Here is a 23,416-nt window from a genome sequence, read left to right as displayed (position 1 = left end):
AAAACCCACTTAGCAACTAAGTTAACCTTACCTAAGGACCTAATAGGCCTTATTAAACCACTAGTGATGTGGCTAGCATAACTACAAGCCAAAATGACAAGAAAGAAGCACTAGGTACAAACTAGACTACCTAGGTGCTCCTGCACTAGGGTGGTCGTGGACAATGGAGGCTCTTCGCAACCAAAACAAGGGTGTCAGTAGGGTTCACCTACCCATATAGAGGTAATGGAGCTGATGATTTGATGTCAAGATCAGTGGTTTCAAAGTTACACTATGATGCACCTAGGAATTGAGGCACACTGCAAGTTTTGGCATCGAGCAAGATCGCTATGCTAAATCCAAACATGATGTGATCTCTCAAAAATGAGATACATTATTTTAAGCCTCGGCATGACCATTATGTAGCATTCAATGTTTCATCGATAGCCCTCATGAGCTCTGAGTTACGACCCTCAAAAGATCGACCTTGATACACACTTAGAGCACCTTGGAGACTCTTTGGTATGGGGTGGTTTTGGACGATGGAGGCTCTCTGTAGCTAAAACAAGGGTGTCACTAGGGTTCACCCCCCCATTTGGATCTAATGGCACTGACAATTTGATGCCAAGATCAGGGGTTTCAAAGTTACATTGTGATGCACCTATGAACTAAGGCACATTGCGAATATCGACATCGAGCGAGATTGTTATGTCAAATCCAAACAGAATGTGATCTCTCAAAAATGAGATAGGTTATTTTAGGCCTCAATATGATTATCATGAAACACTTAAGTTTCATCAATAGCCCTCACGAGCTCCGAGTTACGACCCTCATAAGATCAAACTCGATATGCACTTAAAGCGCCTTGGAGACTCTTCGATATGGGGTGGCCACAGATGATGGAGGCTCTTCATGGCTAGAACAAGGATATCACTAGGGTTCACTTGCCCATCTAGAGCTAATGGAATTGATGATTCGATGCCAAGATCAACGGTTTCAAAGTTACACTATGATGCACCTATGAATTGAGGCACACTACTAGTTTTGGCATCGAGCAAGATAGTTGTGCTAAATCCAAATGGAATGTGATCTCTTGAAAATGAGATAGATTATTTTAGGCCTTGGCATGACTGTCATATAGAATTTGATATTTCATCGATAGCCCTCATGAGCTCTGAGTTACGACCCTTAGAAGATTGACCTTAATACGCACTTAGAGCACCTTAGAGACTGTTTGATATGGGGTGGCCACAGACGATGGAGGCTCTTTGTGGCTAGAACAAGGGTGTCACTAGGGTTCACCCACCCATCCAAAGCTAATGGAATTGATGATTTGATGCCAAAATTAGTGGTTTCAAAGTTACGTTGTGATGCACTTATGAACTGAGCCACACTACGAGTCTTGGCATCGAGCGAGATCATTGTGCTAAATCCAAATGAAATTTGATCTCTCAAAAATGAGATAGGTTATTTTAGGCCTTGGCATGACTGTCATGTAGCATTTGACATTTCATCGATAGCCCTTACGAGCTCCAAGTTATGACCCTTAGAAGATTGACCTCAATATGCACTTAGAGCACCTTGGAGACTCTTTAGTACGAGGTGGCACGGATGATGGAGGCTCTCCATGGCCAAAACAAGGGTGTTACTAGGGTTCGCCTGCCCATCCAGAGCTAATGGCACTGATGATTTGATGCCAAGATTAGTGGTTTCAAAGTTATGCTGTGATGCACCTATGAACTAAGGCACACTACAAGTTTTGGCATCGAGCAAGATCATTATGTCGAATCCAAACGGAATGTGATCTCTCAAAAATAAGATAATTTATTTTAGTCCTTTCCATGAATGCCCTGTAGCATTCAATGTTTCACTGATAGTCCCCATGAGCTTTGAGTTAAGACCCTCGAAAGATCGACCTCAACATGCACTTAGAGTACCTTGGAGACTCTTCAGTACAGGGTGGCTGCGAATAATGGAGGCTCTCCACAACCACAAGGGTGTCACTAGGGTTAGTATTAAGTAAAAACACTATTTTTTACCTCTCTCAAGTTTTTGGCATTGGGCACAATGCAAGTTTGGTGTTATTATGTATTAATATCATCATTTTTTAAATCCCTCCACATAAATTGCATTAAGTAAAGTCATCTTTGTTTCTTACATTAAATCAACAAGTTTACATTTACAATATGTCACATGTTTCATCATTATCACATCAATACACAACTACCAAAAATCATAGTGTCAAAAATAGAATAGATTGTCCTTCATTCTGCTCCTTATTTAGTTTTTTATCTTCATGCATGGCTACTCTTCATGATGTACCTACATTATAATATCATAAAAATATTAGTAACTTATTGTATTAAACAAGATAATCATTGGTTCACCGAATCATTATGAACAAAATAACATAAGAAGTAAATATACCTAGTCGAGTGTTCCAGTAGGGTCTCTTTGTTTTAGGGTCTCCAATAGGGCTTCATGATCAACATTAGTAATAGTAAAGAGTTCTTTTACTTGTGGTCTTCCTTGATGCTTCAACAAATTTACATTTGGTTCTATAATAAGATGTGAATATATGGCAATTATTTTCTACTTCTAATAGTCTTCAAATGTAGGAATTCAATTCCTTCTAAGCATGTATGTCTGCAGCCATGTTCCAGCAAAAACCACTAAACTAGTAGGATATGTGAATCCATCATCCTCTATGATTAGTTGTGCAAGCTTTTGTTTACCAATTACACAACATGCTAACCAATAATTTGATTTCTCATCATTCCCCTGTGGTGCAACCAATGCAAAGACATGTCCTAGCTAAAGAAGATCTGATAGATGGTTATGCTCAAGTGAACTTTCCATGTCATCATTTATGATATAGGGTATGATATACAATGGAGTAAGATAATGTGGAGCCCATGTTTCCACCCACTCACTTGACTCACAGTGATCCCAATCAAACTGAAAATAACTAGGACAAAAGCAAGCTAGTTGTCATGTCTAAATGGTCCATGTTCTAGAATTAGAGCTCCAAAATGAATAAATTTTTGATGAGTCTCTTGCTATAGCACAATCTGATCTATCACCTATGGACCCTTCCTCAACCAACCAAAAGAACATGCAAACTAGTGAATCAAGAGTCCCCTTTCGTGATAATGTTGAACTACACCAATCAACAATGCTATGAGCATCAAGAATCTTCGCTCCTAAAATCTTCAATTACTCCTTAACTAGAGTTCTTTTCACACATGCTCCTGCTCCATCATGTTCTCCCTTTCCCATGGCCAGACTCAAAAACTCCAAATATGAGGCACCCCCCTCTCTAAGGTCATCCTATACAACTAATAGAACATGAGAGCATTCTATAATTGAGCTGTACAATTATCTGACCAAATGATATGTCTATCCATAGCAATTGCATGCTCCTGTAAGGAAAAAAAATAATTCTTGAAAAAATGTTGCACAAACTCATGAGAGTGAGATCTATCATCACTCATACAAAAATGGTACTCTCTAATAATCTTATGATTATCTTCCGCACTATCAAGGGCATGTCTATATGTTATGTGGATGAAAATAGCAATCTGAATGGAGTTGTAATACTGAGATTATGTGTCATTTTAAGGCTTCAATGTGTAGTTCTCAGCAAAGTCAACAACTGATATAATAGTGCCAATGGGAAAAGTCTCCTTACATATTCTAAATTGTTGATCCAACCACTGAGACCTATGACTATGTCTTGCATAATTGTGGAAAAGATTCATCTTGAAATTTGAAATAAAACTAGCCACGCTGATTTCTTTTGCAACCAATTCACTTATAGAGCCCTCACCCCCACTCTTCAATGTGTATTTCATCATTTTATATACCATTTTTTTTTACTATTGTCTTCCCAAGATCCTATTTTCACCCCTCATGGAAACATGTGTCAAACTTGGATAAGCCACTACATTCTGAACACTTCTCATTTAAGAAAGCATTTCTATAAAAAAAACAACCATCAACTCTATGACATAAAAAATGATCTAGCAAGTCTCTTGATGATTTTGGAAGACCACTAGCACCACAATTTTCCAACATTTATTTACTATGCAAAGTAAAACGAGTGGACCATAATAGATCATGGTGCATAGAAAACTCAACATGATATTTCCAACAACATGTATTTCGAGTTTTAAGTGGCACACAATAAAATGGCTTCAAAGATTCAAAAGCCCTTTGTGATATATGAAATCTTAAATGACTCTCTCTAAATTTTTTGAACAACATAGTTTAACTTACCTCCAAATAATGTTTAGGATGTGGCATGTGGTCTCTGATGCCAATTCTCAACTTTAACACATCTTTAGCATTGGGTGATACTCTTTAGCTAGAGTGCCAAAATTGTGTAATTTCTTCCTTCACATCATCAGATAGCTTCTTATCAAAATGTGAAAGTCTTTCACTGAAATCCCATGTTTCATTTTGAAGAGGATCATCAATTATCTCTCATCTACTAAGTGCTCTTATCAAAGTAGTATGATTTAGGTTCAAGTCAATAAAAGTTTGTCTCATATATCTACCCTTTCTCAAATGATGACTTACCAAAAAGGTTGTAATAACCCTTTGAGCAGCTCTCTTATCCTTCTCCCTACTATTTTTCCAAATGCTATTGAGAGCACTGAAAATATTCTTCACAATAATGGCATTTCTTTCCAATTTTTTATTGACACAAATCTTCAATTTGGAAAGCGTAGGTCTCATCTTTTGCATCTTTAATAACTGCATAAAAAGTTGACATTGTTGCACCACTGTCTTGTTGTCAAAAAAACATCTTATATAATCTTGAAGCCCATAACCAAATGGTTCTTTCTAATTTTTTCCCTTCCAAATTGGTAATAATTGTTTCATCAATTTCAATTATCTATTTTGATGCTCTAGAAACTTCATGTTGATTATAATTAGGAGATATGTAAGGTTCATGTGCATTGTCATTTTTGACATGGTCAATCAAGCAATTTACATTATGACTTGGTAGCATTTCATTCTCCAAATTTTCATTCTTTAAAATTTCAATCCTAGCATTATCATTATCAATTGATACATTTTCATTCCCCAACTACATATATTCATTATATGACTCTATGATTTCACCTTCAATCAATACATCATCAACTTGACTCACATTTAACATACCTTGTCTCTTCCTTCAGTGATTTAGCTTATCCCTTTCCCTATATGTTGCATTGTCTTGATTCAATACCTTCCTTTTGCATTTAGCCTTTCAACGATTACTACTCCCCATTTAGAAAATAATATCAAACACCTAATCATATATTATCAGACCTTTTTTGATCGTATGGGCTCCAAAAAGTCCTTTTTCTCCAAATCTATGACAATGGCTTGCAAAAAGCATGATTGTTAGGTTTGCAGTGATAGGGAATATGTTAGGAAAAGCATGCCAGTATTTAAGGTACTCAATCTCATATCAGGTATCCAATATCAAATTGGATACCGAATAATAGATCGAGTACCCAAAATTGATTCCCAAATTTTGGAAGGAAGTCAATAGATTTTATGGATAATGTAAACAAATTTGATTATTATATATGACTATTATATTATATTATTATTAAATATAATAATGTAATATATGTTATTATTGTTACTATTATTATTATGACATATAAATATAATATATTAGTTTATATATATGTATATATATATATATATATATATATATATATGATTATTATATTATATTATTAAGATTTTTACTATAATTATTAAATATAGTATACTTATATATAAATTATTATTATTATTATGACCTATGATCCATTTGGTTGGTTTGAATGCGTCGACAGGGGTCATAGGTTAGCCTATGACACCTCTCGATGCATTTCAAGACAACGTATGTCCCTTGGGGCCCTAGGACCCCTAGGGACGCATTTGGTTGGTTTCAATGCATTGAGAGGGGTGACCTCTCTCGATGCATTTCATGACAACTCATGTCCCTAAGGATCCTAGGGCCCCAAGGGACCCATTTGGTTGGTTTGAATGCATCAAGAGGGGTCATAGGTTAACCTATGACCCCTCTCGACACATTTTATGACAACATATGTCTCTAGGGCCCCTAGGGATGAATTTTGTTGCTTCGAATGTGTTGAGAGGGGCCATACGTTAACTTATGACCCCTCTCAATACATTTCATGACAACATATGTACCTAGGGGCCCTAGAGACCCTAGGGACTAATTTGGTTGGTTCGAATGCATCAAGAGGGGTCATAGGTTAACCTATGACCACTATCGATGCATTTCATAACATATGTAGGATGCATTTGGTTGGTTCAAATGCATCGAGAGGGGTCATAGATTAACCTATAACCCCTCTCGACACATTTCATGACAACATATGTCCCTAGGGACCCATTTGGTTGGTTGGAATGCGTCGAAAGGGGTCATAGGTTAACCTATGAGCCCTCTCGATGCATTTCATGAAAATGCTTTGGTTGGTTCCAATGTGACAATGTATGTCCCTAGGGGCCTTAGGGATGCATTTGGTTGGTTCCAATGCATCAAAACCTATGACCCCTCTTGACATATTTCATGACAACATATGTCCCTAGGGGCCTTAGGAGTTTGAATGCATTGAGAGGGGTCATAGGTTAACATATGACTCCCCTTGATGCATTTCATGTCAATGTATGTCCCTAGCGACCCTAAGGTCCCTAGCAAGACATTTGGTTGGTTTGAATGTGTCGAGAGGGGTCATAGGTTGACCTATGAACCCTCTTGACACATTTCATGACAACATATGTCCTTAGAGGCCGTAGGGCTCCTAAATTCATTTGGTTAGTTCAAATGTGTTGAGAGGACACATTTCATGACAACATATGTCCCTAGGGGCCCTAGGGATGTATTTGGTTGGTTCCAATGCATCGAGAGGGGTCATAGGTTAACCTATGACCCCTCTTGACACATTTCATGACAATGTATGTCCCTAGGGGCCAAGGACCCTTAGGGACACATTTGGTTGGTTTGAATGTGTCAAGAGGGTCATAGGTTAACCTATGACCCCTCTCAATGCATTTCATGGAAAATGCATTTGGTTGGTTCCAATGCATCGAGAGGGGTCATAGGTTAACTTTTGACCCCTCTCAATGCATTTCATGACAACATATGTCCCTAGGGGCCCTAGGGTCCCTAGGGACCCATTTGGTTGGTTTGAATGCATCAAGAGGGTTCATAGATTAACCTATGACCTCTCTCGATGCATTTCATGAAAACATATGTCCCTAAGGCCCTAGGGCCCCTAGGGACACATTTGGTTGCTTCAAATGCATCGAGAGGGGTCATAGGTTAACCTATGATCCCTCTTGACACATTTCATGACAACATATGTCCCTAGGGGCCCTAGGGCCTTAGGGACACATTTGATTGGTTTGAATGCATCAAGAGGGGTCATAGGTTAACCTATGACCCCTCTTGACACATTTCATGACAATGTATGTCCCTAGGAGCCCTAGGGCCCCTAGGGATTCATTTGGTTAGTTTGAATGCATTGAGAGTGGTCATAGGTAACCTATGATCCCTCTCAATGCATTTCATGACAACATATGTCCCTAGGGGCCCTAGGGCCCCTAGAGACCAATTTGGTTGGTTTAAATGTGTCAAGAGGGGTCATAGGTTAACCTATGACCCCTCTCGATGCAGCTAATGACAACATATGTCCCTAGGAGACCTAGGGCGCCTAGGGACCCATTTGGGGTCATAGCTTAACCTATGACCCCTTTTGACACATTTCATAACAATGTATATCCCTAGGGGCCCTAGGGGCCCTAGGGACCCATTTGGTTGGTTCAAATGCGTGACAACATATGTCCCTAAGGGCCCTAGGAGCCCTAGGGACCCATTGAGAATGCGTTGAAAGGGGTCACTAGAGGTCCTAGGGACATATGTTGTCATGAAATGCATCGAGAGAGGTCATAGGTTAACCTATGACACCTTTCAATACATTTCATGATAATATTATATTTTAATATAGTAATAATATATTACTAGATTATATAACAATAATAATCATATATATTAAACTATATTATATTTATTAATAATAATAACCATATATATTACTATATATAATAATAATCATAATCATAATCATAATCATATGTAATAATAATAATGCCCACACTTCCCAAATTTGTGTTTCCCTCTAATATGAGTTGTTTCCCTCCAAATTTTTAGAAATTACAAAATTGGGACTTTTTAGGTACCCAATTTCATATCGGATATCCAATCTATAATTGGATACTCGATTTGAAATCGGGTACCTGATTAGGCTTGGTATTTTTCAAACCTATTTGGTCAACTCAAAAAATGTGTTTGTTTCACAGATGTTCAGACTTCGAGTAGCCATTTGAAAATATTATTTTCATCAAAATCTAATGAAATGAAAAGGGTTTTTTTACAACACTCTCAAGATTTGATTGATATAATTGCTGTCAAATTATAAATTTGATAAGTATTTATTAGTTAATTTTCAATGAAGATGATTGTAAAGTGCTCATTGACATACTGATTGAAAAATATCTATAACTTTCAAATGGTATAGCATTTTTGAAATTTGAAAGTTGCATCACATTCTATGCTTCGCCTAGTATAAGGAAAAATAATAATTTGGTAAAGTTTTCAATTAGTTAAGGTGGTCAAACATGAGAGGTTTTTTTATTCTAGAAAATTTATAGTAGAAAATTCATATTTAATTATTTCTTTGGAATAAAAATACCCAAAAGTATGTGTCACATCTAGGCATGAGTCTACTTTTTATATCTATAACTATATTTAAAAATATTATCATTTGATTTTGATTAAGATGGTCAGAAATGCACCTACTTTTTATTTTTGCCCTAAAATTTTCATAGTACTACATTAAATTCCAAACTTTTGACCAATCAAATATTTTTTTCTCCAAATAAGGCCTAGTAGTTTATAAACTACATTCAATTTCCTATAGATTAATTTCTTATAAGTTTTTGATATAAAGTGTAGAATAACTTTAAAATTATGTGTCAAGTTGACATAACCTTGATTTTTTGGTTTCTCACTGCCACTTAAGGCCATAGTTATGTTGACCATGATCCTGCACATACCCTTTTGTAGAAGCAGGTGTGTAAAACCCTAGAATTGATTTGTAATATGTTGAAAATAGATAAAACTTCATCCCTTCTTCTACACATGAACACTAGTGTTTTCTTATCTGTTAAACCAAGACATGATTTACCAAAAGATCTAAAAAATGGTTTTCACAAGGAGTACTCTAGCAATATGAATCTTTGTGACATTATTGTTTTAGTTAGGTATCAATTTCTAGAAGGAAACATGCATAGATTGTGCCTATTATATGGAATAGTAAAAGGAGATAACATTGCTTCATTGACACAATTTTATAGTGCTATCATAGTAGGTGACCTTGCCAATATGTTGGATAATGTTGGATATAGACAAGACCCCAAGTAGTATCTGACATGATTGAGGTATCAAGCACTAATATGATGGAACTTCTATGAGAGCTAACAATAGGACAACAAAAACTCATTGAAACTTTGTTGAATGGACAAAAAAAACTTTGTGAGACATTGGAAAAGGGACAATAATAAATTGGTGAAACCCTTCAAATTTTGGTAGAAGGAAGGACAAATGGAGGTTACAATAGACATGGTGACAATTCTATCAATGAGAGGCCTCATACAAAGCATTCCTACACATTCAGGCTATGATGCAAAAATTTCCTCAAAATTTCAAACAACATGATGAAAAAGAGCCTACATTCTCATCAATCCAAAATCATTTTAGGAAAATAGTGGTTTGATGTCAAATTTGGAAAGAATTTACCCTTCAAGGATTTTGTGGGCTTACAAATGGGGTATTCCAAGAGACATGACCACTAAAAAGATGAAATCAAGAGAAATATTGAAACGATTAATTTATCATCCTTTCATGGATTTGGGAAAACATAAACATGAGTGTGGGTACAAAAGAAGAGACCTACTTCTAGTTCAACTCAATGCCTGAAGAAGAGGAAATCAAGTTTGAAGTACTTCACTTGGAAGAATATTCTCATGAATGGTAGAACTATGGGATGGTTACTCTCATTCATGATTGAGTCACTTTATATGTAATTTTCATAGAGAGGCTTATAGAGTCCTTTGATGAAAATAATATAAAGCTCAACTTCAAGGAGTTCGCACAAGGAAAAATGGGGATGGTGGATAACTATTTAGCACATTATTACAAAGATCGATGGTGTTAGTTACAAACATCTTAGAGAGGATATTGGTCATGTTAGTTATTGATGGATTTATAGAATCCCTCAAGGGTTGGGTCAAAAGTTTCAACTCTAATGCACTTATGAAAAAAATCAAGAAGGTACATGACATGAAAAAATCATCTTCTTCCTCTAAGAAATACTTGCATGTCAAATCACCCCTTACTCTCAAGGAGAAAGAAAACATACCATATCCAAAAAATATGTCATTCGATGTGGTCACAAATAAATTAAAGATCTCAAGAGGAGGAAAATGTTCTACACCTATAAGGAGCTATGGGAGTCAGGGCACCAATTCTTAGACCAGGGAAATATCTACTACCTTGAGGTTGTGTTTGATGGCAAGGAGAAAAATAAGGATTTTGATAATAATAATAAAAAAGAGGGGCCTACAAAATAAATAAATTGTGCAGAGAGAATTTCCACACTATTATGGAGGGAACACATCATTGTGGCACTAGCTATCACCCAAAGTTGCAATGTATCTCAAGTATATAGTACACCTAAGAGGCAAAGAGTGATAGACATTCTTTGTAGAGGGACCTCTCTCAACTTCATAAACTAATCAATCATTACCCAAAGGGGTTTATATATAGAATAACAAGAAGTATTTGAAGTCTAAGTGGTTGGAGGAAAGATCTTGTCATGCACTCACCTAGTTCCACACCTAAGCATCACCATAGGAAGTTACATAGAGAAAATGATTTCTTTATGGTAGATCTAGATGATATTGATATATTATTGGGGATTCAATGGATGAAGACCCTTGAATAGTAAACATAAAGATTTAAAAGAATGGAGTTGTCATTTGAAGTGAATGACAAGAAGGTGGTTCTAAGAGGAATATTTAATGAAAAATAGAGAGAGATTTCAAATTAAAGTCATTTGAAATGAATGACAAGAAGATGGTTCTAAGAGGAATATTTAACATAGAATAGAGGGAGATTTAAAATTAATGGATGGAATAATTTTTAAATATGTTTATGTCTCTTAGGTAGCATACTACTTGGTCTCAAGAAACCATATGAGGGGCCAACAAACTTACTACAAGTATAAGGAGATTTAGGTGATGTTGGATAAGAACAATTTGGTATTTGTTGATATTTCATCTACTATACCCTCACATTGGGGATTTGAGAACACTATTTAATTAGAGGAAGGATCCAAACCTATTATCACCACACCATATCATCATTAAAAGAAGTTTGAATAAGACATAGAGAAGATTATCTACAAAATCCCCAACAAAGAATTGATCAAACATAACTCTAGCTCCATTACATCCTCAATGGTATTGGAAGAATAATGTGACTATCATGATGTGTGTCGACTACTATATATTTAACAAGAAAACTATAAATAAAAAAATTCCATTCTCAGGATCAATGAGTTTTTAGATCAGTTTTATGATGCACTTTATTTATCCAAAATTAATATATTCTCTAGTTAACACCAAATCCACATGGGGGAGAAAGATGTCAAGAAGAAAAAATTCTATTGCCATTATGAACACTACAAGTTCTTGGTCATTCTCTTTGGGTTGACCAATTCTTTAGCAACTTTTCATTCTTGCATGAATTACATCTTTAATAAGAAATTGCACAATTTTTTGTCAGTATTCATCAATGACATACCCATTTACAACAAGACCTAGGTGAAACATCTAAAATATTTGGACAAAGTGTTGTTGATCATAGATTCACAACCATTATTTTTTAAGAGGTCCAAATGTGTGTTTGGAATGACCAAGATCTTGTACTTGAGTCATATCATTAGTTCCCAATGGTTATAGGTACACTAGGAGAAGATTTTTGGAAATTCTTTATTGGCCTCCATCATGTTGGGACTAAAAATTGAAGCGCTGATTTTGTGTACCATTCTGTGAATTGAGTCAAATTAAGCCTCTATAAGAGCTTTTTGTGCATATGTACCCAACCATAATTTTTGAGGCCTCTAATGTGTTTCATGTGTTTAACACTTTTCATTTAGTATATGCATGTGTCCTATGATGATAATTTGTCATTTTGAGTCATTTTGTGAAGCATCATTTTGAGCATTACTCAAATTTGCATTTTTGACTTAGTGTCAAATAGTGACAGGAAGCCTACTTTGTAATTGAATATCTTGTACCCAGTTAAGTTTCATGACTCATCACTTTGGAAATGTTTAGTATGCATATTATAGAGCCTATTTTTTAGGTTTCAAATCATTTTAATATGTTTTAACCAAGTTTTGAATCCCTCAAGTTTGAAAGTTTGTTGTTGTCATGCTGATGCATATTACTTAGAATTTTGGATAGCCCTGTTTGACCAGTTATAAATTTGACCTAGTTGACTCTATTGAGAAAATTATTTTTACATTACATTTTAGGGCTCAAAGACATACTATTTTCTAGATTTGAGCTTATGACAAATCCATTTGACTAGTTTTCAAATGCAATTCCAAATACAATTTCTAAAGTTTTATTGTTATCTAAAATTATAGATTGTTCGATAGCCCTATTCAGGATGCCATAACTTTGAATCCATGATAGTTTGAGCCAAATGGATTGCACCACTATGTTATACTCTTGACATACTTCAAGTTTGCCAGTTTTCAAGTCTTGAGGAATCTGTCTGCACACTTTCCCAAGGCCATTCCATTTGTGAAAATTGATGTTCTTCTAGTGTTCCCAGTTCTGCAATTCTGAGAACCCAAATTTGAATGCTTGCAAAATTTCTCCAAATATTCATCATAAGATAAAAATGCAAACTTATACTCTTCATGTAACAGTAAACTAATACTCCAGATTTTGTGCCCCCAAGTGTCTGTTTGACCCATTGTCAAAGCCAAAATTGAATGCATTTTATTGTTTCTAACCTAGTTATTTCTAGGACAGTTTGAAGTAAGTGAATTTGACGGTCAATACCTTTGGACCTATTTTTTTTCATGAGGCATAAATTTCTAGGATGATAGTATGTTCACTAATGAACAAAAGTATAATGTCCTAGGGCTCAATTGTTTAATTTAGTCAAATTTTAAGGACAATTATAGAGCTTTCTGACACTAAATGGACAGTTCTTAGAAACGGATAGAGATGAGTTATAAATGATCAATTAGTTATCAAACTTGATTCCAATTAGTGAAATTAATTTAATTGACTTGTTTGAAGGATCTGGTGTTTCTGGTGTTTAATTGACTAAATGGGTGTGTGGAGTTGTGTACACATGGTGAGCACTAAAAGAAAGAGTTGAATGTACAAGAAGTGAGCAAATTGTTATAAGGGAAATTTAGAGGCTGGCTGCAAATTTTCTCTTAAATTATTTTTTTCTAGTTCTGGGAAGGGTTGGCTCAAGCACAGATCTTATTATATAGAGAGGTAAATTCGTTCAAAAGGATGATAAGAGAAGCCACTTGATGGATCTCATTCATTCTAAAAAAGCTAACATACCTCATGGAAAGCATTCGTTGACTTTAGTCTTTGTGAAAATGAAAAAGGGAGCTAATTCCTTGGAATATTTTTTGTGCAACAATTAATTTCCTACAACAACTATTCATGAGGATAGGTCGTAGTAGGAGCATGAGCAAGATTTAAGGTCTTTAAAGAGTGAGAGAACTCCAATTCTTGTAGCTACAAATGTTGTTTCTTGAGGACTTGATATCCCACATGTTTCTCATGCCATTAATTTTGATTTGCCAAATGATATTGATGATAATGTGCATTGCATAGGGCTTACATGGTGTGCTGGAAAATCAAGATTGGCTATAACATTTTTCAATGACAATAATATTAACATAGCTAGGTCACTTGGGGATCTCATGCAAGAGTCAAACCAAGAGGTACCTTAGTGGCTATTGAAATATGTAAGATCTACTTATGGTGGAGAAGAAGATAGCACCGCTTGTATGCCTATTCACTAGTATGTCCTTTGAGTAGTTAGTGTCATGGACCAGTTTCCTAATTGGGGTGTCAAAGTGATTGGAAGTTTATTTAGTAGTAAACACATCTCTCGAAATAAAATGTGATGTTGTACCTAATTGTTTGGATCAAACTTCCATTTTTTATTGCTACAAATGAATTTATTACTATCAGTGTGGGACCAATCCTTGGTCCCATGACTCAATCAAAAAGGGTTTTTATCTAATCTATAATTATTTCTATTTTTTGACAACTGAGATATCTGGGTTATGCATGTAGTTTCCTGACACTCTCCAATATGCCATGTTGGGGGTGGGTATGCCACATTGTGGGAGTAAATGAACCTGGATGGAGCAAGTGATTGAATGAGTAGAACTTGCAGACTAGAGAAGGGACTCCACCATTTTAAAATGCTTACTCCTAGTGTGAGAGAAACATGCAAAGGAAATAATTTGGAAGTGGCCCTTCTCGAATTCTTTTGGGAGTTACTTTTAGATATTCACCTATCAAAGGAAATCCCATGAGCAGATTCTTGTTAGAAAAGTGATATGGAACAAAAGCACCTTATTTGGACTCACATCTATAAAAGACTTTCCTTTGGGGGTTTAATCCCATATTGGGGCCACATGAAGCTTTTTAACTCTTTTTATATCTAAATGTATAATATTCTAGTGTCTTAAAGACACAAGTTTTTTTGAGATATCAAGCTTCACATGTGGGCCCTCAACCAGCTTGATGGACACGTTAGGAAATTTCGATCAAAGTTGCCTACAGTATAGAAAATGACATGTAGTGACATGGAAACAAGACAACCAATAACAAAGTACCATGTGGCATGCATATCAAGGAGGCTAAGCTAGGCAACTGAAGATGTGGCACACAGTTTGAGGTAGATGGATGAATGGGAGCATGACGTGTGGCACCCATTTTGAAGTGGTCCCAATGTTCATGTGGTTAGTTGGGTTGTTTGTGGCTAGTGGTTTTGACATCATGACGAGGTTAGGCTTGGTAGTTTTTCACAATCGATGTTTGGTTAGGCAGTTTGTGGCTAACAATTTTGATGTCATGACTAACCACTAGTGGTTAGTCACATGTTTGGCCTGGTTAGTGTGCAGTTAGAGGTTTGAGCTATGAAGCCACAAAATGATGACACATGGAACTGAGGCTCGCAAGTAGATGATGTGGTAGATTTATATGTGAATAAGATGGTACATGTAGCCATGACATGGTGGAGATGCCAAATGGCTTTTGAAACCATTGGTGAATAAGAAAAGATCAACCAATTAGAGAGTACCATGTGGCAAGGCCTAATCAACCAAGTTGACCCAAAATGAAAAGGTGGAGGAAAAATGCAAGATTCAGAAAAAATAAATTTTTAATATCTTCCTTAGTTTCTATGTGCATAATTTTTAAATAAAATTGATTCCATGTTGTATAGTTCAGACTTTGGTTAAAATAGATTTTTGCAAAAGAAATCAAGGTCTGATAAACCAATTTTCAAGTTGCAAGTTCAAATGGTTTCCCTGGGAATTTTTATTATGCAAGTATAGGACTATTATGTATCATCAGAAATCTCTCAATATTTATTTTCCAAATATGCCATTACATTATGCAGATGTATGAGTGGGAAGCAACTATAATTAGTTTTGTCTGAGGCACTCTTTTTCAACTACATTCTAGTGCAAGCAATTCATATTCAGTTTGTGGATAATCAGTTAGGTGGGGATGCACCAAACTTGGAGAGATTCATTTTAGCTATATTATTTTGCTTCCAAACCAATTTGGTAGGGGTTTTGGTAACTTTTGTCAACAAATCATGTATTTTATCAAAAAGTGGCTTTTCTCATCATTCTTGGAGATATTTTTAGAGTTTCTTATGGCAATGATTAGATTTGATCTAGATTTTAGTTAAGGAGAGAGGAGAAAGGCTTAGATTCAATAGATGGAAGGATTTCAAGTGGAAAAATGGCATCATCAAATTAGATCTGAGAATTCTTCCTCTTCCACTTATTCTCCTTTCTTTTCTTTCTCTAGGGTTGGATGTTGTTGGATACCAAAATTTAAGCAAGTTCTCAACTAGATTTGCACCATTATTTTAGCATTTCTCTCTTCTATGAACATCAATAATGAAGTATATAATACATTTCTAGCCTATTTGGTGTTTTATGAGTCTTTCATGCATCTTAAATGTACTTGTTTTAAAGGAATGAATACAAAGAATAGAAAATCACTTAGTTTCATTTTGATTCTTGTCTCCTTTCTTTATTGTTTACAATATTTTGTGGTTTATGGACAAAGAACATAGATTCAATTGCATTTCATTTTGGGTTGTATGTCTTGATGTAATTTTCCTTTGATTCAAAGAATCATGTAAATGCTTGACACAATTTGATAGGGTATCGAGTTTCATGAGAAGGATGTTTGATAATTATGAGGTTCATATTTGAATGTAGATGTCTGATTCACAAAGTGAGAAGGTAGATCATCAATACCTTATGTATGTTATGATTTGTGGGATACCCAATGGATAGGGTACTTATCAGCTACAAGATCAATTTATTTTGTTGTTTCATACGTGGATTATGTTGATTCAAAATCAAATATAAATTATCCATTTTCCCTTTATGTTTAGCAGCTAAAAGGATACCCTCACTCAACTTGTGAATTTCATAGGTTTTGTAAATTGCTATTTCACACCTTTGATATTGAATAGGTATAGGAGAAATAAGGGTTTAATATGCTTTTTATAGATTCAGATGTATCCATATGAATGAATCTAAAGGTCTACTCACCTAGGTTTTGCAGAGCCTAAAGAAGAAAGAGTTCAGCCTTATAGTTGGCCAAGGTTCTTGAAAAGTTGTGTCCATCATAGGAGATAGCTTCCCTCAGATGAAATCATTTCTTGGCTACGTGATAGTTCAAATCACTATTAAATCAAGAGCCAACAAAATGGTGAATCTGCTAGGGAATTATTGAATCTCTCTGGTAGATAAACCTTGAGAATCTAAAAAGAGATTCAATACAACAAGAATAAAGACATGAAAAAGTTTTCTACAACAATAAGGTTGTGATGTTTGTTCTATTTCCTTGCTAAATATTCATGTTTCCCAGTATTGTCTTATTAATGACACCAATACTTTGAAAGTTGGATTGAAATTGTGGGCTACAACCATACTAAGTTTACCATCAATCAGTTTAGCTATGTGCATAGTGTTGTTGCAAAATTCAGAGTCAAGAATGATCAAATGTGTTTATCCTCTTTTCCAAGTGTGTAAATCTCCAAGAGTTGTTCGATGATTTGAAAGTTTCTACAAACTGAAAGTATGGTTAAGATTTGTCAAGTTACAAATTATTTTTAAAAATATTTCTCACAAGTGTGAGTAGCAACTCTAAAAGATCTTTGTACCAGTTCCTAATTGATTTCATATGGAATGTTTAAAAGATGTTCAACTTCTTGTTGGGTAGATCTGAAGCTTTTGATAGTAGTTCTTGGAAAAGAAAGTTATAAGTTCTTGATTAGAGAGTTAAAGTGTGTATGCATCTACCATTTTATGAAATTGGAATGTTAGAAAGAAAATCACAGTAGTGATTTCCTTATCCTCTTTAAGTAAGTGGCAGCTTACATGGTTTTTATGAATGGTGTGAAGAAGTTCATTATCACACCCATGCCAAATCAGCAAATCTAGTTTCAACATGAGCACTTAAAAGGTATTTTAATTTTCATGAGTTTTTCTTTCCATGAAATTTAAGAGATAAGAATGATCGCCTCTATTCAGTGATTTTAACATTAAGCAAAGAGGTAAAAGTTTAGTTTTAAAATGGAGTCAGATCTCAGATCTAAAAATGGTTGTTTACCAAGTCATGAAAGTGTGGTTGAAGAAGTTGTTATGTTGAAAAAGGAACTTCATATTTAGATCATTACCTTCATAAGAAATACAGTAGGAAGTATACAAGGTCAAAGGGATGTTCAAGTTTATATGAAATTTGAGTTAGCTCTCATGGAGTTGCATGTTTCTTTAAGACCTAAGGAATCTTCATGGCCCATTGTTTTCCTAGAAGTTTTCATGCCTATTTTAGTTGATATGCCAACAAATTTAAGATTACAAAAGCTTTTGCAAATTGAAGAATGTATTAAGAAGATAGAGAGTGATTTGTGTGAAAATAGAACTCATTTTGAATCTTCTAGTAGTGATAGTGAATATGTTGAAAGTCATAATGAATGTGATGAATCCATAGATGATGGTAATTAGTCTTCTAATTTTGAAGAAAATGATTCAATTTTTAGTGAATCATATGATTGTAGTTAGCATGAGAAAGATGGATATATGACTAAAAATGAATCATGTGACAGTATGTATGAGAGTGAAGAAAACTCTACCAACAGTAGGGATAACTCTTCTTGTGATGAAAATGAGTATGGCGATGTACTTAGTGATGAGGTATTTTGTAGAGAAGAGGAACCATGTTGTGGTAAGGATTCTGGTTTTTCAGATTGCTATATTAATGATACTATTTTTGTAAGTATTTTAGATCATCTAGATTATGATCATAGCCAAGAAAAATAGACTTGTGACGAAGTATTGCTAAACACTAATGAAATATCTATCATGTTGGCTAGTGACTTTGAAAGGTATGCAAATTTTTCTAATTATGCTCTTGATTTCCCTTGTTTTTCTTTTCCCAAGATGAATCCCTTTCGCTTGTATATGGCAGCATTTCAAATGCTAGTATACATAAGGATTTATCTGATGTGGGGAGTACTAGTAAGGGGAGATTTAGTTTTGGTTCAAATTTTTCTGTAGTTGACAATGATGCAATAAACTTTGTGATTGTTCATATGATGGAAAGGAAAGGGATAGAAGTTTTGATTCTGATTTTCAGTTTTCCTTTTGTGCTAGTCAATCTTGTGATGATAAGTTTGATACATTTGAATTTCATTTCAATGAGTTTCTGAAGTAAGACAATGACAGTAATTAACATGTTGTATGTGAACACTTTCATGATAGTTTTTGTAACTTGGTGACTAATCCATTTTTTAAGAGATGTGAAGAAGTTTTAGTACTTGTTGAATCTAATAAGATGAGAAACAATATTGCAAATGAAGAGAAATCAAACTTTGTATACCCTTCACAAGTGGATACACATGGTGAGTTTCAAATTCATGACATGTGTGACTCCTTGAATCAGGTAGAGTACAAGTCTTTTGTATTTCCACTGGATAGCATGCATAATTTCTTTGATGGAAATGAATTTTAGTCTAGTTTTGAAATTCAAGAGCATGTTGATCCATGCTTTCATAATTGGCAAGTTGTAGGGAATGCTTCTAGTTTTTAGATGCATTATGAAAGTGAAGATGTAGAGTTTGTTTTGCCAAGTGAGCTGATTGAGAATGCTAATATGATTGGCAAAACTGATGGAAGTGATATTATCATATTACCTCATGAAAGCATAAATAAAAATCAGGTTTATGATAGATGTAATTTTTGTTGAAGTTTGGTGGACCAGGGTCATCATTTGTACAATTTGGGATTAGTTTTCTTGTTTTCAATAAAGTTGTTTGAGAGAAAGTTTTGGAGTTGTCTGCTTCTTCTAGAGATCTTAATCCTTTCCATGCCCATAAGGGAGATACATCTCCAAACAAAGCAATTGTTGGGACTCAAAATTGAAGCACTGATTTTGAGTACCATTTTGTGAATTGAGTCAAATTAGGCCCCTATAACATCTTTTCATGTTTATGTACCCGATCGTCATTTTGAGGCCTATGATGTGTTTCATATGTTTAACATGTTTAATTTATTATATGCATGCATCTTGTGATGATAAGTTTTCATTCTAATTTATTCTGTGAAGTTTCATTTTGAACATTACTCGAATCTGCATTTTTCTCGAAGTGGCAAACAACGACACAAAGACTAGTTTGTAATTGAATATATTGCACCTGGTTAAGTTTTATGACTTGCCACTTTAGGAATGTTTAGTATGTATATCAAAAAATCTATGTTTCATATTTTGAGTCATTTTGAAATGTATTGACTAGGTTTTGAATCCCTCAAAGTTGGTTGTTTAGTGTTGTAATGTTGATGCATATTACTCAAAATTTTGGGTAGCCCTATTTGACCAATTGTAAAATTGATCCAATTGACCTTATTGAGAAAATTATGTTTTCTTTACATTATAGGGGTCAAATAAATTCTATTTTCTAGATGTGAGCTTATGAAGAATCCATTTGACAAGTTTTCAAACATGATTCCAAATGCAATTTCTAATGTTTTATTGGTATCTAAAAGTGCATATTGATCGATAGCCCTATTTGGGTTGTCATAACTTTTAATCTGTGATATTTTGATCCAAATGGATTGTACCACTATTCTATACTCTAAATATGCTTCAAGTGTGCCAATTTTCAACTCATGATGAATCTGTCTACACACTTTCCCATGCCCATTCCATTTGTAAAAATTGACGTTCTTCTACTATTCCCAGTTCTACAATTCTGAGAACCCAACTTTGAGTGCTTGCCAAATTTTACCTGATGCTTGTCATAAGATAAAAATGAAAAATTATATTCTCCATGTGAAATTAAACCAATGCTCTAGATTTTGTGTACCCAAGTATCCATTTGACTTATTTTCAAAGCCAAAACCTAACGTGTTTTATTATTTCTAAGCTAGCTATTTGTAGGACAGTTTTAAGTGAGCAAATTGTCTTTGGACCTATTTGTCATCATGAGAGATAAATTTGTAGGATGATAGTATGTTTACAAGAGAACAAAAGTGTTTGGTCCTAGGGCTTGATTGTTTGATTTAGTTAGTTTTTAAGGCTAGTTCTAAAGCTTTCTAACAATAAATGGACAGTTCTCAGAAAGGGAAAGAGATGAGTTAGAAATGATCAACTAATTATCAAACTTGATTCCAATTAGTGAAATGAATTTAATTGATCAATTTGAAGGATTAGGTGTTTCAGTTTGAAACTTTTTTTAGCTAGACCGACTTTGGGGCCTGCTATTTCCATTAGACAGATAAATTTTGGGAGGTGAAAACAATTATCAAGATCAAGTTTTAGCATTAATTTTGAATTTAATTTGATATGCATATGTCATCATTTGAGACTAAATGGTTGTGTGGAATTGTGTAACATGCTGAACAATAAATGAAAGAGTTAAACATACCAAAAGTGAGAAAATTGTTATAAGGGAAATTTAGAGGTTGGTTGCAGATATTCTCTCAATAATTTTTTGGTTGTGGGAAGGATTGGTTCAAGAGAAGATCTTATTATGGAGGGAGTTGAATTCATTCAAGAGGCTAATAAGCAAAGCCACTTGATGGATCTCCTTCATACTCAAAAAGATGATGGAACTCATGGCAAGCATTTGTTTACTTTGGTTTTTGTGAAAACAAAAAAAGGATCTATTCCCTTGTAATATCAGTTGTGCAACAATGGATTTAATGCAACAACTATTCATGGGGATAGGTCATAGCACAAGCATAACCAAGCTTTAAGGTCTTTTAAGAGTGGGAGAAGTCCAATTCTTGTAGTTATAGATGTTTCTACCAGAGGACTTGATAACCCACATGTTTCTTATGTTATTAATTTTGATTTTCCAAATGATATTGATGATTATGTGAATCACATAGGGTGTATAGGGTGTGCTGGAAAATCAAGATTCACTATAATATTTTTCAATGACAACAATATTAACATAGCTAGGTCTCTTGGGGATCTCATGCAAGAGTCAAACCAAGAGGTACCTCAGTGACTGTTGAAATAGGTTGTAAGATCTTCTTACGATGGAGAAGCACATAAAACTGCTTGTATGCCTCATAAAACTACTTGTATGCCTATTCACTAGTATGTCTATTGATTAGTTAGTGTGGTGGACTAGTTCCCCAACTAGGGCATCAAAGTGATTGGAAGTTTATTTAGTAAACACAACTTCTCTCATAATCAAATGCAATGTTGCACCTGGTCATTTGAATCAAGCTTCAATTTTTTGTCATTATGAAGGAGTTTATTACTGTTAATGTAGTGAGATCCATGTGACCAATCCTTGTTTTGATGACTTAATCAGAGAGGGTTTTTCATCTAATTTGTAGTTGTTTCTCTTTTTAGATGACTGATGTATGTGGGTTCTACATGTTGTTCCCTGATGTGCTCCAATGTGTCATGTTGGGGGTGAGTATGCCACGTTGTGGGAGTAAGTGAGTTGGGGATGGAGCAAGTGATTGAATGAGTAGAACCTACGGACTAGAGAAGGGACTCTACCATTTTAAAATGTTAACTCCTAGTATGAGAGAAACATGCAAAGGAAATAATTTGGAAGTGACCCTTCTCAAATTTATTTTGGAGTTGTTTTTAGATATTCTCTTGTCAAAGGAAATCCCATGAGAAAACTCTTGTCAGGAAAGTAAAATGGAACAAAAGCACTTTGTTTGGAGTCACATCTATCGAAGGCTTTGCTTTGGGGGTTTAATCATACTTTGGGGCCATAAAAATATTTTAGATCTTTTTATGTCCAAACACATAATATTCTATTGTCTTAAAGACACAAGATTTTTGAGACATGAAGCTTTCATGTAGGCCCTCAGCCAGCTCCATGAACAAGTTTAAATTTTTTGACCAAAGTGGCCTACAATGTAGAGAATGACATGGCATCTTGACAACCAATAACAGAGTGCCACATGGAATGCATATTGAGGAGGATAAGCTAAGAAATTGATGACATGGTATGTAGTTTGAGGTAGATGGATGAATTTGAGCATGCCACATGGCACACATCTTGAGGTGGGCCTAGTGGTCATGTGATCAATGGTTAGTTAGGAAATTTGTGGCTAACGGTTTTGACATTGTGATGTGGCTAGACTTGGTAGTTTCATGTGGTTGGGGGTTAGTTGGGTGGTTTGTGGCTAGCTTTTTTGACGCCATGACTAACCACTAGTGGTTAGTCACATGGTCACTGTTGTTAGCATGCAATTAGAGGTTTGAGCTCTAAAGCCATGAAATGATGACACATGGTATCAAGCCTTGGGAGTAGATGATGTGGCAAATTTATGGACGAATAAGATGGTGTAATGTGGTGATGATTTAGTAAAGGTACTAAATGGATGCTAATGTCATTAATGCTTGAACAAATATCAAACAACCAAAGAGTGCCACATGGCAAGTCCTGTTCAACCAAGTTGACCCGAAATGGAAAGTGGAGGAAAAATGCAAGATTCAAAAAAAAAATTATCTT

Source organism: Cupressus sempervirens, chromosome 8, assembly GCF_028749045.1.
Source record: "Cupressus sempervirens isolate cs-2001-9-10 chromosome 8, ASM2874904v1, whole genome shotgun sequence".
Classification (NCBI taxonomy): Eukaryota; Viridiplantae; Streptophyta; class Pinopsida; order Cupressales; family Cupressaceae; genus Cupressus; species Cupressus sempervirens.
The sequence above is the reverse complement of the archived record's forward strand: the minus strand, read 5'-3'. Positions refer to the sequence as shown.